Source organism: Bombyx mori, chromosome W, assembly GCF_030269925.1.
Source record: "Bombyx mori chromosome W, ASM3026992v2".
In the NCBI taxonomy this organism is placed as follows: Eukaryota; Metazoa; Arthropoda; class Insecta; order Lepidoptera; family Bombycidae; genus Bombyx; species Bombyx mori.
This window is the reverse complement of record NC_085135.1, coordinates 456,479-471,273: the sequence shown is the minus strand read 5'-3', so window position 1 is coordinate 471,273 and position 14,795 is coordinate 456,479. Positions and strand designations below refer to the sequence as shown.

The window sequence follows — 14,795 nt, the reverse complement described above, 5'->3', positions numbered from 1 at the left end:
GACCGCGACGGAACCGCCGAGCTGTGTACTCTGCCGTAAGCAGGGACACACGGCCAACTACCGCGGATGCCCCAAGGCTCCACGGAAGCGCCCGGCAAACGCGCCCCCCAAAACCGCTGGCCCAAGGACTTCGGCGCCCCGCGCGCCGAAACCGGCTTTCGTACCGGCTCCGGTGCCCACCGTCTCCGCGTGGGCGAAACCGTTGCCGTTCACGAAGGCAGGAACGATACCGGCACCCCAACCGCGGTACGCGCCGCAACCTCTACTCGCGCCGCGCCCCGCCCCCGCGCCCGCGCCCGGTCCCGCGCCTCGCCCCGGCCCCGCGCCTCGCCCCGGCCCCGCGCACTCAAACGACTTCACAATTATTCGCGACTACATCGCCGCGATAAATATTGACCGCATGCGTGCATTCGCCGACGCCATGCGCAGAGCGGTCACGGCCGAAGACCGCCTAAACGCGACGTTCGAGTACATCGACGTCATCGAGTCCGTCCAGCGCACGCTGGTTTGATTACCGGTAATCAATGGCGTGCAACGCGAGATTAAAACCCCATTCTTTGAAGTTAGCATTCTACAATGCTAACGGACTCGCGCGTCAGCGCGACCAGGTTTATGAGTTTCTACGTGACAATCTCATCGACATCCTTCTGGTGCAGGAGACCTTCCTAAAGCCCTCGCGTCGCGACCCCAAAGTCGCGAATTACGTCATGGTTAGGAATGACAGACTCTCCACCCGCAAGGGCGGGACTGTCATTTACTATAGGAGGGCCCTGCACTGCGTCCCTCTCGATACTCCCTCGCTCTTACATATCGAGGCGTCAGTGTGCCGCATCGCGCTGACGGGACACCAGCCGATCGTCATCGCATCCGTATATCTCCCTCCTGACAAACCCCTCCTGAGCAGTGACCTCGAGACACTGCTCGGTATGGGGGACGCGGTCATTCTGGCAGGCGATTTAAATTGCCACCACACTAGGTGGAACTGCCATCGCACGAATGTGAACGGTAGGCGTCTCGACGCGTTCATAGACGACCTCACATTCGAGATATTCAACCCCCCGACCCCCACGTGCTATCCGTACAACGCCGCGCGTCGTCCGAGCACAATAGATCTGGCACTGCTGAGGAACGTAACTCTGCGCTTGCGCTCCATCGAGGCAATGTCAGAACTCGACTCAGACCACCGACCTGTCGTCATGCAGCTCGGTCGCCCACTCAACCGAGAACCAGATACGAGGACCATGGTGGATTGGAAGAAGCTGGGCACGTGCTTAGCTGACACCGCTCCACCAATCCTCCCTTGCGGCCCGGATTCAACTCCATCCCCCGAGGACACCGTCGAATCCATAAACATCTTCACTGATCACGTCTCGACGGCGATCACAAGATCTTCAAAGCAAGTCGATGTGGAGGATAGCTTCCACCGCATCAGACTTTCCCCCGATCTTAGGGACCTCGTTAGAGTTAGGAACGCGGCAATCCGGGCCTACGATCGATATCCCACGGATTCAAACCGGACTCGGATGCGTCGCTTACAGCGGGAGGTCAAATCCCGCTTGAGCGACGCCCGAAACGAAAACTGGGATAGTTATTTAAAAGAACTCGCGCCCACTCACCAAGCATACTGGCGACTAGCTAGGACCCTCAAGTCCGAAACTATCGTCACTATGCCGCCTCTCGTACGCCCCTCAGGCCAACCACCGGCTTACGATGACGATGACAAGGCAGAGTTGCTGGCCGATGCACTGCAAGAACAGTGCACCACCAGCACTCAACACGCGGACCCCGAACACACCGAGTTCGTCGACAGGGAGGTCGAGCGCAGAGCTTCCCTGCCGCCCTCGGACGCGTTACCCCCCATTACCACTTCCGAGGTTAAGGAGGCGATCGATAGCCTACAACCACGGAAAGCTCCCGGCTCCGACGGCATCCGCAACCGCGCGCTAAAACTGTTACCAGCCCAACTGATAACGATGTTGGCCACGATATTAAATGCTGCTATGACGAACTGCATCTTTCCCGCGGCGTGGAAAGAAGCGGACGTTATCGGCATACACAAGCCGGGCAAACCGAATAACGAAACCGCGAGTTACCGCCCCATCAGTCTCCTCCCGGCGATAGGCAAATTATACGAACGGCTCCTTCGTAAACGCCTCTGGGACTTTGTATCCGCGAACAAAATTCTGATAGACGAGCAGTTTGGATTCCGCGCCAGACACTCGTGCGTCCATCAAGTGCACCGCCTCACGGAGCACATCTTACTAGGGCTGAACAGGCGGAAACCCATTCCGACAGGAGCCCTCTTCTTCGATATAGCGAAGGCGTTCGACAAAGTCTGGCACAACGGTTTGATATACAAACTGTATAACATGGGAGTGCCAGACAGACTCGTGCTCATCATACGAGACTACTTGTCGAACCGTTCGTTCCGATATCGAGTCGAGGGAACGCGTTCCCGGCCCCGTCACGTCACAGCCGGAGTCCCGCAAGGCTCCGCCCTCTCCCCGTTACTATTCAGTTTGTATATCAACGATATACCCCGGTCTCCGGAGACCCATCTGGCGCTCTTCGCCGATGACACCGCCATCTACTACTCGTGTAGGAAGAAGGCGTTGCTTCATCGACGACTTCAGACCGCAGCTACCACCATGGGACAGTGGTTCCGGAAGTGGCGCATCGACATTAACCCCACGAAAAGCACAGCGGTGCTCTTCAAAAGGGGTCGCCCTCCGAACACCACGCTGAGCATCCCCCTCCCGACTAGGCGCGTCAATACCCCCGCCCCCGCCGTTCGCCCGATCACGATGTTCGACCAGCCCATACCGTGGGCCCCGAAGGTCAAATATTTAGGCGTCACCCTCGACAGTAGGATGACATTCCGCCCCCACATCAAGACGGTACGCGATCGTGCCGCCTTCATTCTAGGACGTCTCTACCCGATGATATGTAGGCGAAGTAAAATGTCCCTTAGAAATAAGGTGACACTCTACAAAACTTGCATACGCCCCGTCATGACCTATGCAAGTGTAGTGTTCGCTCACGCGGCCCGCATACACTTGAAATCATTCCAAATTATTCAATCCCGTTTTTGCAGGATAGCCGTCGGAGCCCCGTGGTTCGTCAGGAACGTCGACCTCCATGACGACCTGGACTTAGAGTCCATCAGTAAGTATCTGCAGTCGGCGTCCATGCGCCACTTCGATAAAGCGGCACGACACGAGAACCCTCTCATCGTGGCCGCCGGTAACTACATTCCCGATCCTGCGGACAGAATGGAAAGCAGTCGACGTCGCCCAAAACACGTCATCTCGGATCCGCCCGATCCACTAACGGTGCTTCTAGGTACTTCAAGCACCGGTCACCGTTCTCGTCGAACCCGTCGCTTGCGACGAAGGGCTCGACGAGTAAATTAACTCTCAGACACAGCCCACTGAGTTTCTCGCCGGATCTTCTCAGTGGGTCGCGTTTCCGATCCGGTGGTAGATTCTGCGAAGCACGACTCTTGCTAGGGTTCGTGTTAGCAACATCGTCAGGTTTGAGCCCCGTGAGCTCACCTACTAAAGTTAGGGTTACGCTGACATAGCCTCTCAAGGCTCTCAGCTTAGGTAGGAAAAAAAAAAAAAAAAAAACTGCAAATTTAGTTCGAGACAGCGAGCCGACGAGTCAAGACCTCTCCGGAAGAAGACGAGAGAGCCAACCGAACAAGAAAGACTCGCTCCTACGCCCTGCGCCGGTCAAGCCACGAGGACCGTGTGAACGCCATACTGAAGCCTTCGTTATTTTCCTCGAACCAATCCCAGCACCCGTTCCGCGACAGCCACTGCGGCAATACTCGAGCCACCACGTTTCAACGAGTAAGAAGTCTAAAAATCACACGTGGTGGCCGAAACCTGAGCGGTGGCCGTCCGGAATAAACAGCATTATACACAAATCAATGTCGCTAATATGGTTGTTCAATGAATAGGTACTTTGACCTGAATAAACACTTACATATTAATCCAATCTCTTGACTAACATGTGAGACCTACTGTGGCTGGAGCTACTAGTAGTACCATCACAATAAGTAAAAGTTACTTGCATTTAGTTAGAGGAGGATGACTGCAAAATCCCGGGATCTGGACGGGACCTGTAGCACGCAATGATTGCGTGCTGCGGGTCTCGCCTGCGAGGGAGATGCTGGACTTCCACCGGGCGCGTCCGTAGGTGGCGGATCACGGGATCCTCTGGGCGACATTCCCAGAGGTATCGTCCGATCTTTTTCGTTGCAAGGATTCTTAGGTTTAGGTCCTAGGTTTAGGATTAGGTTTAGATGTAGGTTAAGGTCCTAGGTTTAGGATTAGGTTAAGGTTTAGGGTTAGGATTAGGATATTTTAGCTAGGCTTTGCAACGAAAGAGATCGGATGACGCGGACCAAATCAGCACTAGGAGGAGCGGAAGGTCGGCGCCCTCCACACTCTTCACTAAGTGAAGAGTGCTCCTTCTGGAGAGTGCAGCTTCCGATGGCACCGGTTTGCCGGCATGCCGTGAGCGGTGGCACCCTGTGCCCCGTTGTCGTGGAAGTGAGCCGGCGTTGCATTTCTGTGACTGCTGGCCGCTGGTTGCCATGTCCCCGGCTTCGGCTACAGGGGAGCGCCCCTCAGATATGGGGGGTACCGGTTCGCTGGCGTGACTCCGTGGTTGCTCGTTTCGAGCGTCGGGCGGTGGTCTACCGTGTTGCCCTGGGCATTCGGTGGGCGACCGGCCAACCCGTAATTCCCACTGAGTGGGGGGCGGTGACCGCTGCCGCAAGGCACGGGGTCGCGAGGACGTAAACCTCTATAAAAAATACCCCAATCCCAAGCTCCGATGCCTGGCGAAGGGATGAATGGCTGGAGGGAGTCCAGTCCCGAGGGCATCACTCGATCCCAGGGGACCAAACCCCTGGTTAAATAACAAAGGAAAAAATGAAAATGGACAATTGGAAACAGATATTACCCCAGGAGGGTACCTCTCGCTCAGCGGGAGGAGAATCCCTCCGTGCCTCTGAGCAATCGGAGGCACGCTGTCCCTCGTATTCTGGGGGGGGCAACAATTGCCAAGAGGAAGGCGGCGGCAGCACGAGCCGCGAAAGGGAGAGGGTCCCACTCGTGCACCCCGAGCGCTGTGACAGTGCGCTCTCACTGCGCTCGACCCAAAGCTCCGCAAGGGGCTGCGTGTCGAGCGGTCGAGAGTCGCCACTTTTTGTTCACGACAGCGCCGGACTTTTCGTCAGTCGGAACCAGGCTGACCCGAGAGCTCGAAGGAAGCGGAAGTCGGTCAAACGACCGACGGCTCCCGCTCCCTCCGAGTCCTCGGAAGTGGAACCCGCACCTGCCAAGTTCCTGGCAGTCGAAGAAGGGCTGGTGAATGCTGCGGCGTTACCCCCCATAGGATGCGGACCTACACGAAATTTGACGGTGACCTACGGCGAACCGGTTGTCACCACCCCGGTGCGGACCAGTGCCTCCCGCCGTAGAGATGCAGCTCATGTGAGGGAAGGTGAGGTTGAGCGACTATCCCGCTCCCTCGTCAAAGAAATGGAGGCTACGGATCCACGGGGGACATTCGTAGTCTCGAAGGAGATTGTCTCCGCGGTGGCGACCAAATCGGGCTCGTTGAAGGGCACATATGTGCAAGCCCTGAACCGCGTGGCCACCGCCGTGGAGACACGACTGGACGATCTCCTAAAGCGAACAAGCACGGACGAAGTGATTAGCCTGCGGTTGCAAATGGAGCAACTGCAGGCACTGTACACTTCCGTGCAGGTAGAAAACGCGGAGCTTCGTGCGGAGAGTGCTCGGGTGCGGGAGGAGATGGCCAGGATGCGTGTGGTCCTTGACGATGTCGTGGGATGTCAAGGCAGCTCGGCCTCTCCGCCACCCGTGCCCTCACCGCAGGAAGCAACGGATAAAGACCGCGAGATAGAGGAATTAAAGAGGTGTCTCGCGATAATGGAGGCCCGCACGTCTACGGTGGAACGCGCAAGGCCTCCACTGGCGCACGAGCGGCCTGTGCCCACATATGCGACAGCGACCGCGGTTGTACCAGCGCCCACGGGGGCTGCAGCCAAGGTGCGTATGGCACCCGCCACACGAACGGTGCGCAGCTCTCGTGCACCGGCCAAGCCCGCTGGACGACGAACGCCCGCCCAGCCCACGAGGCCCCAAGCCGCTGCTTCTGCCCCGCCCCAGGCCGCTGCTTCTGCCCCGCCCCAGGCCGCTGCTTCTGCCCCGCCCCAGCCTGCCAAGTTGGGGCCTGGCAGAGGCCGCAAAAAGCGAGAGAGGGGCGTGAATGCTGCTGAGACGGCGCAGATCCCCCAGCCCCGCCCATTACCTCCTGCTCCGTCCAACATGGATGAGGCCTGGAACACGGTGGTGAGGCGGGGGCGAAGGAAGGCTGCAGCGCCAAGCACCCAAACCACCCCTGCGGTCGCCTCCCCTCAAGCAATGGGTCGAGCGACGACTGGGGGAGGGAGAAAAGGGCGCAAGGTGAAGAAACCGCGCGCCCCACGGTCGGCAGCGGTCGTATTAGAACTGCTGCCGGCTGGCAAGGAAAAGGGCCTCACCTATGGGGAGGTGATGGCTCGGGCGCGCGGTAGCGTCGACGTTGACGCCATAGGTGTGGAAGGGGGACTCCGAGTCCGGCAGACGGCCAGCGGGGCTCGGCTGTTGGTATGTCCTAGTGCTGACTCCGGCGCGGCCGCAGACAGACTGGCAGCCCGGCTTCGCGAAATTCTGCCGGACCCGGAAGTGGTGCGCATAGATAGGCCTGTCAAGATGGCGGAAGTCAAAGTGACGGGCCTGGATGAATGTGCCACTAAGGAGGAAGTGGCCGCCGCTATTGCGTCGCAGGGCAACTGCGCCCTCGCGCAAGTGAAAGTGGGGGAGCCTCGGAGTTGTTACTCTGGATCTTTCACTGTGTGGGCGCGTTGCCCTGTGCAGGTGGCCACTCTTTTGGCCACGCCTCCACCAGGTCGGCCCGCCGACTCGCCGGGGAGGCTGCGCGTGGGCTGGGTGATAGCCCACGTGCAGTTGCAGGAGGCACGTCCATGGCGATGCCTCCGGTGCTTTGGCACCGGTCACGGCCTCGCCAAGTGCCCATCGGCTGTGGATCGCAGCGGACTTTGCTTCCGTTGCGGTCAGGCTGGGCACAAGGCAGCCTCTTGCAGCGCCGCCACGCCACACTGCGTGTTGTGTGACGCGGCGAAGCGGCGGGCCGATCATCGAGCCGGAGGCCCGGCCTGCTTCTCCGCCCCCTCTTCCACAAAGAGGCGGCGTGGCGGGAAAAAAAAAAAAGAGAAGAAAAAGGCAGAGAAAGAGCCGGCTGCACGTGAAGCACCCGGCCCGTCAGTTCCCGCCGCGGCCGTTGAGCCGCAAGGCGGGACGGAAGACGAGGGAGCGATGGATGTGACACCTCAATAATGGGTCACGTCCATCGCTTCCTCCAAGCGAATGTGAACCACTCCGCCAGGGCGCAGGATCTCCTCGTCCACACCATGGCGGAGTGGTTCATCGACATCGCGATCGTCGCGGAGCCATACTTTGTACCTCCCGACCGGGAGGATTCCTGGGCCGGAGATGTCGATGGCTCTGTGGCGATCGTGATGCGACAGTCGGCGGCGTTACCCCCCCTTGGAATGGTGGCCAAGGGACCCGGGTACGTCGTAGTTAGGGTCGACGAAACCGTCGTGATCGGGGTGTACTTCTCTCCGAACAGGAGTCTCGCCGAGTTCGAACAGTTTCTGGGTGGGCTCGAGGCGTTGATCCATCGCTTCGAGTCTCGCCCGTTGATACTGGCGGGGGACCTCAACGCCAAATGTACGGCGTGGGGTTCCCCTCGCACGGACTCACGCGGCGAGTTCCTGTCGGAGTGGGCCTTCGCAACCGGCCTCTGTCTTTTGAACAGAGGTTCGGTCGCGACCTGCGTGCGGTGGAATAGGGAATCACACGTGGACGTCTCGTTTGCGTCCCCATCCGCCGCGCGCCGTGTCCTTGGCTGGCGTGTCCTCGAGGGGGCGGAGACGCTCTCGGACCATCGGTTTGTCCGATTCGAGCTCTCTGCTTCCAGCTCGTTGAACGCGCCGGCTGAAGACGCCCGCGGCGAGGAGGAGCTCCCGCGTAGCGCTCCCCGATCATTCCCACGATGGGCACTGAAGCACCTGAACAAGGTGCTCGCGGTGGGGGCGGCCACAGTGGCCGCGTGGGCGCCGATGCCCGCGCGTCTAGTGGACGTGGAGTCGGAGGCCGACTGGTTCCGGGGTACAATGCGTCGCGTCTGCGATGCTTCGATGCCCCGGATCAGCGGTCGCGCTCCGCGTGGTGGTGCGTATTGGTGGACGCCCGAGATCGCGCTCCTCCGAGAGGAGTGCGTGCCGGCGCGCCGCCGAAGCGCCCGCCACCGCCGTCGCCGCCTTCGCGATGCGGACTTCGCGGAGGTAGCGGCCCGCTTGCATGCCGACTGCCGTCAGAAGCAGGAGGCACTGCGGCGGGTCATCGGCGAGGCCAAGTCTCAGAGCATGAAGACGCTCCTAGAGACGCTTGACCAGGATCCCTGGGGGCGCCCGTACCAAACGGTCCGCAAAAAATTGCGGCCGTGGGCGCTCCCGGTGACAGAGCGTCTCCAGCCTCAGCAGCTGCGGGAGATTGTCTCCGGGCTGTTCCCGCGGATGGAGAGGGACTTCGAGCCCCCCTCCATGGGCGCGCCGCCACGGGGTGATGTGAGCGGTGATGCCCCTGCTGAGGTGGTCCCTCCGAGCATCTCGGAGGAGGAGATTCGTGCGGCCGTGTCGAGGATGCGGAGGAAGGACGCGGCCCCCGGCCCTGACGGTGTTCATGGTCGGGTCTGGGATTTGGCCTTCGGTGCCCTTGGGGACCGGCTCGTGCGGCTCTTTGAAGCCTGCCTCGAGTCGGGACGGTTTCCGAAACAGTGGAAGACGGGCAGACTTGTTTTGCTGAGGAAGGAGTCCTGCAGACTCACCTGCGGGGTACCGTCCAATCGTGTTGCTGGACGAGGCGGGAAAACTGCTCGAGCGAGTGGTGGCCGCCCGCATCGTCCAGCACTTGGCGGGGGTGGGTCCCGATCTGTCAACGGAACAGTTCGGATTCAGAGAGGGCCGCTCGACCATCGACGCGGTGATGCGCGTGCGCGCCCTCTCTGATGAGGCTGTCGGCTGGGGCGGGGTTGCACTGGCGGTGTCCCTGGACATCGCCAATGCGTTCAACACCCTGCCCTGGTCGGTGATCGCAGGGGCGCTGGAGTATCACGGTGTCCCTGCGTATGTCCGTCGGCTGATCGGGTTCTACCTCGAGGACAGGTCGGTCATGTGCACCGGGCACGGTGGGGCGGTGCTCCGCTTCCCCGTCGAGCGCGGTGTCCCACAGGGGTCGGTCCTTGGCCCGCTCTTGTGGAACATCGGCTACGACTGGGTCTTGCGGGGTGCCCTTAACGCTCCTCTCCCGGGTCTGAGCGTAGTTTGTTACGCGGACGACACCTTGGTCGTGGCCCGGGGTAGGGACTTGCGCGAGTCTGCCCGTCTTTCCTGCGCGGGGGTGGCCTTCGTCGTCGGCAGGATCCGAAGGCTGGGTCTGGAGGTGGCGTTCGATAAATCCCAGGCCCTGTTGTTCCACGGGGCCCGGAGAGCGCCGCCTCAGGGGGCTCACCTCGTGATCGGAGGCGTTCGCGTCGAGATCGAGGCGACCGGGTTGCGGTACCTCGGCCTCGTACTGGACGGTCGTTGGAGCTTCCGTGCTCACTTCGAAAGATTGGGTCCCCGACTGATGGCAGCCGCCGCACACTGTATTATTATCGAGATCTAGCAGAACTTAATTAAAAATAATACTCCTCTAAATATTCTTAAAACTCCCTTTATTACACAGGTGTATAACTAAATAACCGATATTGAAAAAAAAAAATTTGTGTGTAACACCATACAACACAAGGGAAGTCTTGAAACATAGGTTATGCGTACTAGCACGAGTGTATTGTTTAGTTTTGCTTTATTGCAGAATGCGAACAGGTCTGTTCTTGTCGTTTAAAGTGCTATAATTGGTCATTTTTATCGTTTGTTATATCATCGAGGATACGTTAAGGTAAGTTTGAACCTTATAATATTGAAATGTTATTAATTAATAACGTTTTTGCTGTAGTCCTTGAAAAAAAATTTCTTTTTGTATTAGTGTTGACTTTTAAAAATGTATGCAAGTGTATACACCGGGAAATCACTGTTATAGCATTCTACGGTTAATGTTCTTTGAAATTTAGTTGGAATCCCTTGCTCCTATTTGCCCCGCTCATACATTTTTTTTTGTTTTCAGCGCAATGAAAAGGCGACATATTTTTAATATATGGTTTCCAAGTAATAAAAAAAAGGTCAAAATAACCTTATAATTGAAAAAATACTACAATATTATGACATAGAGGACTGTAGAAACCCTCCACGATCACTTCAAATGTTAATAAGTAGTCTTACAGCAAAAATACAATCTAAATGGGAGAAATGTAAGCGAAAATAACAGGGATCAATCTGGATTTAGTCAAACATTTCTGTTATCTTGGAGGCACAAGACATATGCCGAAGAGACAAGAAAACTTTATTTAGTACATTGTTCCTGGTACTACATGCCTTCTAGTAGGTATACACAAAATCCTCTCACACTCAATAGAAGTAATTGAAACATGCGTTTTATCTTTGGACCAATTAGCAGAAGCTCAAGAAGCGAACAATAAGGAATATAGGAGGAATCGCGAGTATTTCAGCAGGAAAACAAGCAGAATTAACACCAATCAAGACGTACTTAACCGATTTCTGATAGGTTCAGATCCACTTCTATCTTCCAAATCAACAGTGCAAAATAGAACATGGGAGAAGAAACTTACTCGACGGAGGAAGATGGGTAGAAGGTTATGCGAATTTTTTTTAGTCTTTTGAATATATTTAGGGGTGTAAAATATATTTCTTGTGTATTTAGAACAAAGTTGCAGTATTAAAAATAATATTTTTAAAGAAAATAAAGATTAAATGATTTTTATTAATAATTAATGTTATTTATTTATTTAGAAATACGAAATAACATCTAATATTAACATTTTATGACACGTAAAATTAAAAAAAGATAAATTCACGCAAGACTGAATTAAGTTCTGCTAGATCTCGATAATAATACAGTGTGCGCCGGCTCGCTGAGTCGGCTGTTGCCGAACGTCGGGGGTCCCGACATGGTGGTGCGCCGCCTCTACACGGGGGTGGTGCGGTCAAAGGCACTGTACGGGGCTCCCGTATGGTGCCACGCCCTGACCCGTGACAACGTCGCAGCGTTGTGACGTCCGCAGCGCGCGATTGCGGTCAGGGCGGTTCGTGGGTACCGCACCGTCTCGTTCGAGGCGGCGTGCGTGCTCGCCGGGACGCCTCCCTGGGACCTGGAAGCGGAGGCGCTCGCTGCGGATTACGCGTGGCGATGTGATCTCCGCTCCAGGGGGGAGCCGCGTCCCGGCGCGGCGGAAGTTCGAGCGCGGAAGCTTCAATCTCGGCGTGCCGTGCTCGAGGCGTGGTCTCGCCGCCTGGCGGACCCCGCCTACGGGCGACGGACCGTCGAGGCGATCCGCCCGGTCCTCTCGGACTGGGTGAATCGCGACCGAGGACGTCTCACCTTCCGAGCGACGCAGGTGCTCACGGGACACGGCTGTTTCGGTCGCTACCTGCACCTCGTCGCCCGGAGGGATCCGACGCCGAAGTGCCACCATTGCAGTGGCTGCAACGAGGACACGGCGGAGCACACGCTCGCGTGCTGCCCCGCTTTCGCGGAGCAGCGCCGCGTCCTTGTTGCAAAAATAGGACCGGACTTGTCGCTTCCGACCGTCGTGGCTGCGATGCTCGGCAGCGATGAGTCCTGGCAGGCGATGCTCGACTTCTGCGAGTCCACCATCTCGCAGAAGGAGGCGGCGGAATGGGAGAGGGAGAACTCTTCCTCCCTCTCGGCGCCGTGCCGCCGCCGTCGAGCCGGGGGTCGGAGGAGGGCGTTTGTCCAGCTCCGGCCCCTATGAGGAGGCAGTCTCCTCCCGGTGATGGTCACGGGGCGACCTAAGGGGGTTGAGACTGCGCCGCACGCTACCGTCACTCTAGCGCGCTGGCACCAGGAGGACGGGACGACGCGTCGGCGGCTGCGGACTGCGATGCGGTCCGCATTTTCGTCGTCGCTGTCGTCGCCGAACATACTGTGGAAGAGCAACCCGGTCGGCGGTGTATCGCGTTCCGACCCGGCAGGCTGGTTCTGGCCCAGCGGGGTATCTCGGAACACCAGCGGCATCGCCCGGGCGGCCTGAAGGGCCGCCGTACCGCGGAGACTGACGTCGTTGGTCGTCGACTATCGCCTCGACGACCCGTCGGTCGGGCGTCCTCGGGGTGGCGCCGCGTGTCTGGTTGTAGTGTTGACCGCGGGAACCCCCCTACTCTGACCGGGTTTTGACCCCGGACGGAGATCGGACGCCGGGTGTAAGAGTGCAGGGGAGTCGTTTAGTGGGTGGGCCCTAAATTCCTTGGGCCCGCGGTCTGCTCTCAACACCTAGGAGGTTCGGCCCTCGGCCCGAAAAAAAAAAAAAAAAAAAAGGATGACTGCAAAATAGGTGATTCTTGATGCAATGCTAAAAAGGCAATAAATATTAATTTTTAAAATGCAAGTTTTGTTTAGGTTATTTATATATATTTATTTAAGATAATTAGGTATCAAATCAAATCAAATCAAATCAAATCAAAAAATTTTTATTGAACATAAATGAAAGTACATACTTGTTGAACGTCAAAAGAACTACCGCCAATTCACAAGAATTAGCCTCCGTCCTTAGAAGAATTGGCAAGAAACTCAGCGGGCATGTTTTTTTTTTTTTTGAAATATTAAATTTTTTTTTTTAATATTAGATTTTTTTAAATATTCATTTTTACAATAAGTAATTATAACATAACAATTATTACAATATTGAAATGCCCGGAGCGAGCAACTCATTCCCACTTTGTGCAATCTTCTAGATAATCATTGACTTTATAGTAAAGTTTATTGCACAGATTCTTTAATAGTTTTCTTAAACCTATGTATATGTAGGTTCTGAACATCTTGTGGGATTTTGTTGTACAGGCGCACAGACAAACATCCGAATGAATTTCGTATCTTATGTAACCTACTCATCGGCACAACAAGCTTGTGTTTGTTCCAATATTTCTATTATGTATGTCCGACATTTTAGGAAACTCCTCAATGTGTTTACGAACATACATCAAATTTTCAAAGATATACTGGGATGGCATAGTGAGAACTTTAATTTCTTTAAATTTTTCCCTCAGGGATTCCCTTGAGTGCATGTTATAAATAGCACGTATAGCTCTTTTCTGCAGAATAAATATCATTTCTACATCGGCCGCATTGCCCCATAGCAAAATGCCATAGGACATGACACTGTGGAAGTAACTGAAGTAAACTAAACGAGCCGTGTCCGCGTTTGTTAACATTCTAATTTTTTTTACTGCGTATGCTGCAGAGCTGAGCTTACTCGCCAATTTATGAATATGAGGTCCCCATTGCAGTTTGGAGTCCACTGTTATACCAAGAAATACGGTTGACTCAACAAGCTCCAATGATTCCTCAGAAACAATTACACTACTATCTACTTGTCTCACATTTAAAGATGATTTAATACATTTTAAAGTAAATTTAATACATTTAGTTTTCTTACTATTCAATAATAGGTTATTGATACGGAACCAATGAACCACACACGAAATCGCATCATTCACTTCGTCATAGACTTGTAATTGTCGTTTAATTTTAAATAATAAAGATGTATCATCTGCGAATAATACGACCTCGTGTCGGGACTCAATAAAACTAGGTAAATCGTTTATATATATTAGAAATAAAAAAGGACCCAAAATGGAACCCTGAGGTACACCCATTTTCAACAAGGTACCTGAAGATCTATTACCTTTCACATCTACTGTTTGTATCCGTCCTGATAAATAGGAAGTAATAAGTTCCAATGCACCATCCCTAATACCATAGTGATGTAGTTTCCTCACCAATGTTTCATGTTCAACACAGTCAAATGCTTTGGATAAGTCACAGAAAATTCCAAGACAATCATGTGATTCCTCCCAAGATTTAAAAATATTTTTGACTAGATAAGCACCTGCATCAGTTGTAGAGCGACCCCTGGTAAACCCGAATTGTTTATTATGAAGCAGGTTATTTGAATTAAAATGTTCTAAAAGTTGTGTCAAAATTATTTTTTCAAAGATTTTACTCAACGTAGGGAGTACTGAAATAGGTCTATAGTTAGAGGGGTCATCAGTACTACCAGATTTAAAAAGAGGAATCACTTTACTATGTTTCATTAAGTCAGGAAATACACCACACCTAATACAATCATTAAAAATGCTAACAAGATGAGAAGCAATAATGTCTATTACAGACTTCAAAATCTTTACTGATATTCCCCACAAGTCAGCTGTATTTTTTACATTAAGGCTATTAAAACTTTTTATAATATTGCTTGAATTAATTTTCTTAAATTTAAAAATTTCATTGCATTTCTTGACATGGTTATGCAATAATATTTCAGCTGCTGTGGGGGATGAATTTAGAGATGTGGTAGTTGAAACTGGAATGTCAGAGAAAAACTTTTCAAAAGCATTAGCCACATCTTCATGACTAGTTACCAATTTATCATCTATTTTTAATGAGAATTCTTGGTGGCTATTTCTGACTTTTCCACTTTCTCTACCAATGATGTTC

The 14,795-nt window shown here is 54.2% G+C and overlaps 1 long non-coding RNA gene and 1 other non-coding gene across 2 annotated transcripts; one reads left to right on the top strand and one right to left on the bottom strand.

Annotated features, from left to right (window-relative positions):
• Positions 1 to 847: 847 nt before the first annotated feature.
• Positions 848 to 921, bottom strand: Mir3340 (microRNA mir-3340). The gene is given in 1 exon segment (NR_107619.1): positions 848 to 921. It is a non-coding gene; the product is annotated as a microRNA mir-3340 (primary transcript).
• A 9,044-nt stretch (positions 922 to 9,965) lies between these two features.
• LOC134201777 (uncharacterized) lies at positions 9,966 to 11,052 on the top strand. Its single transcript, XR_009977037.1, has 2 exons — positions 9,966 to 10,106; positions 10,332 to 11,052. It is a non-coding gene; the product is annotated as an uncharacterized LOC134201777 (long non-coding RNA).
• Positions 11,053 to 14,795: the final 3,743 nt, after the last annotated feature.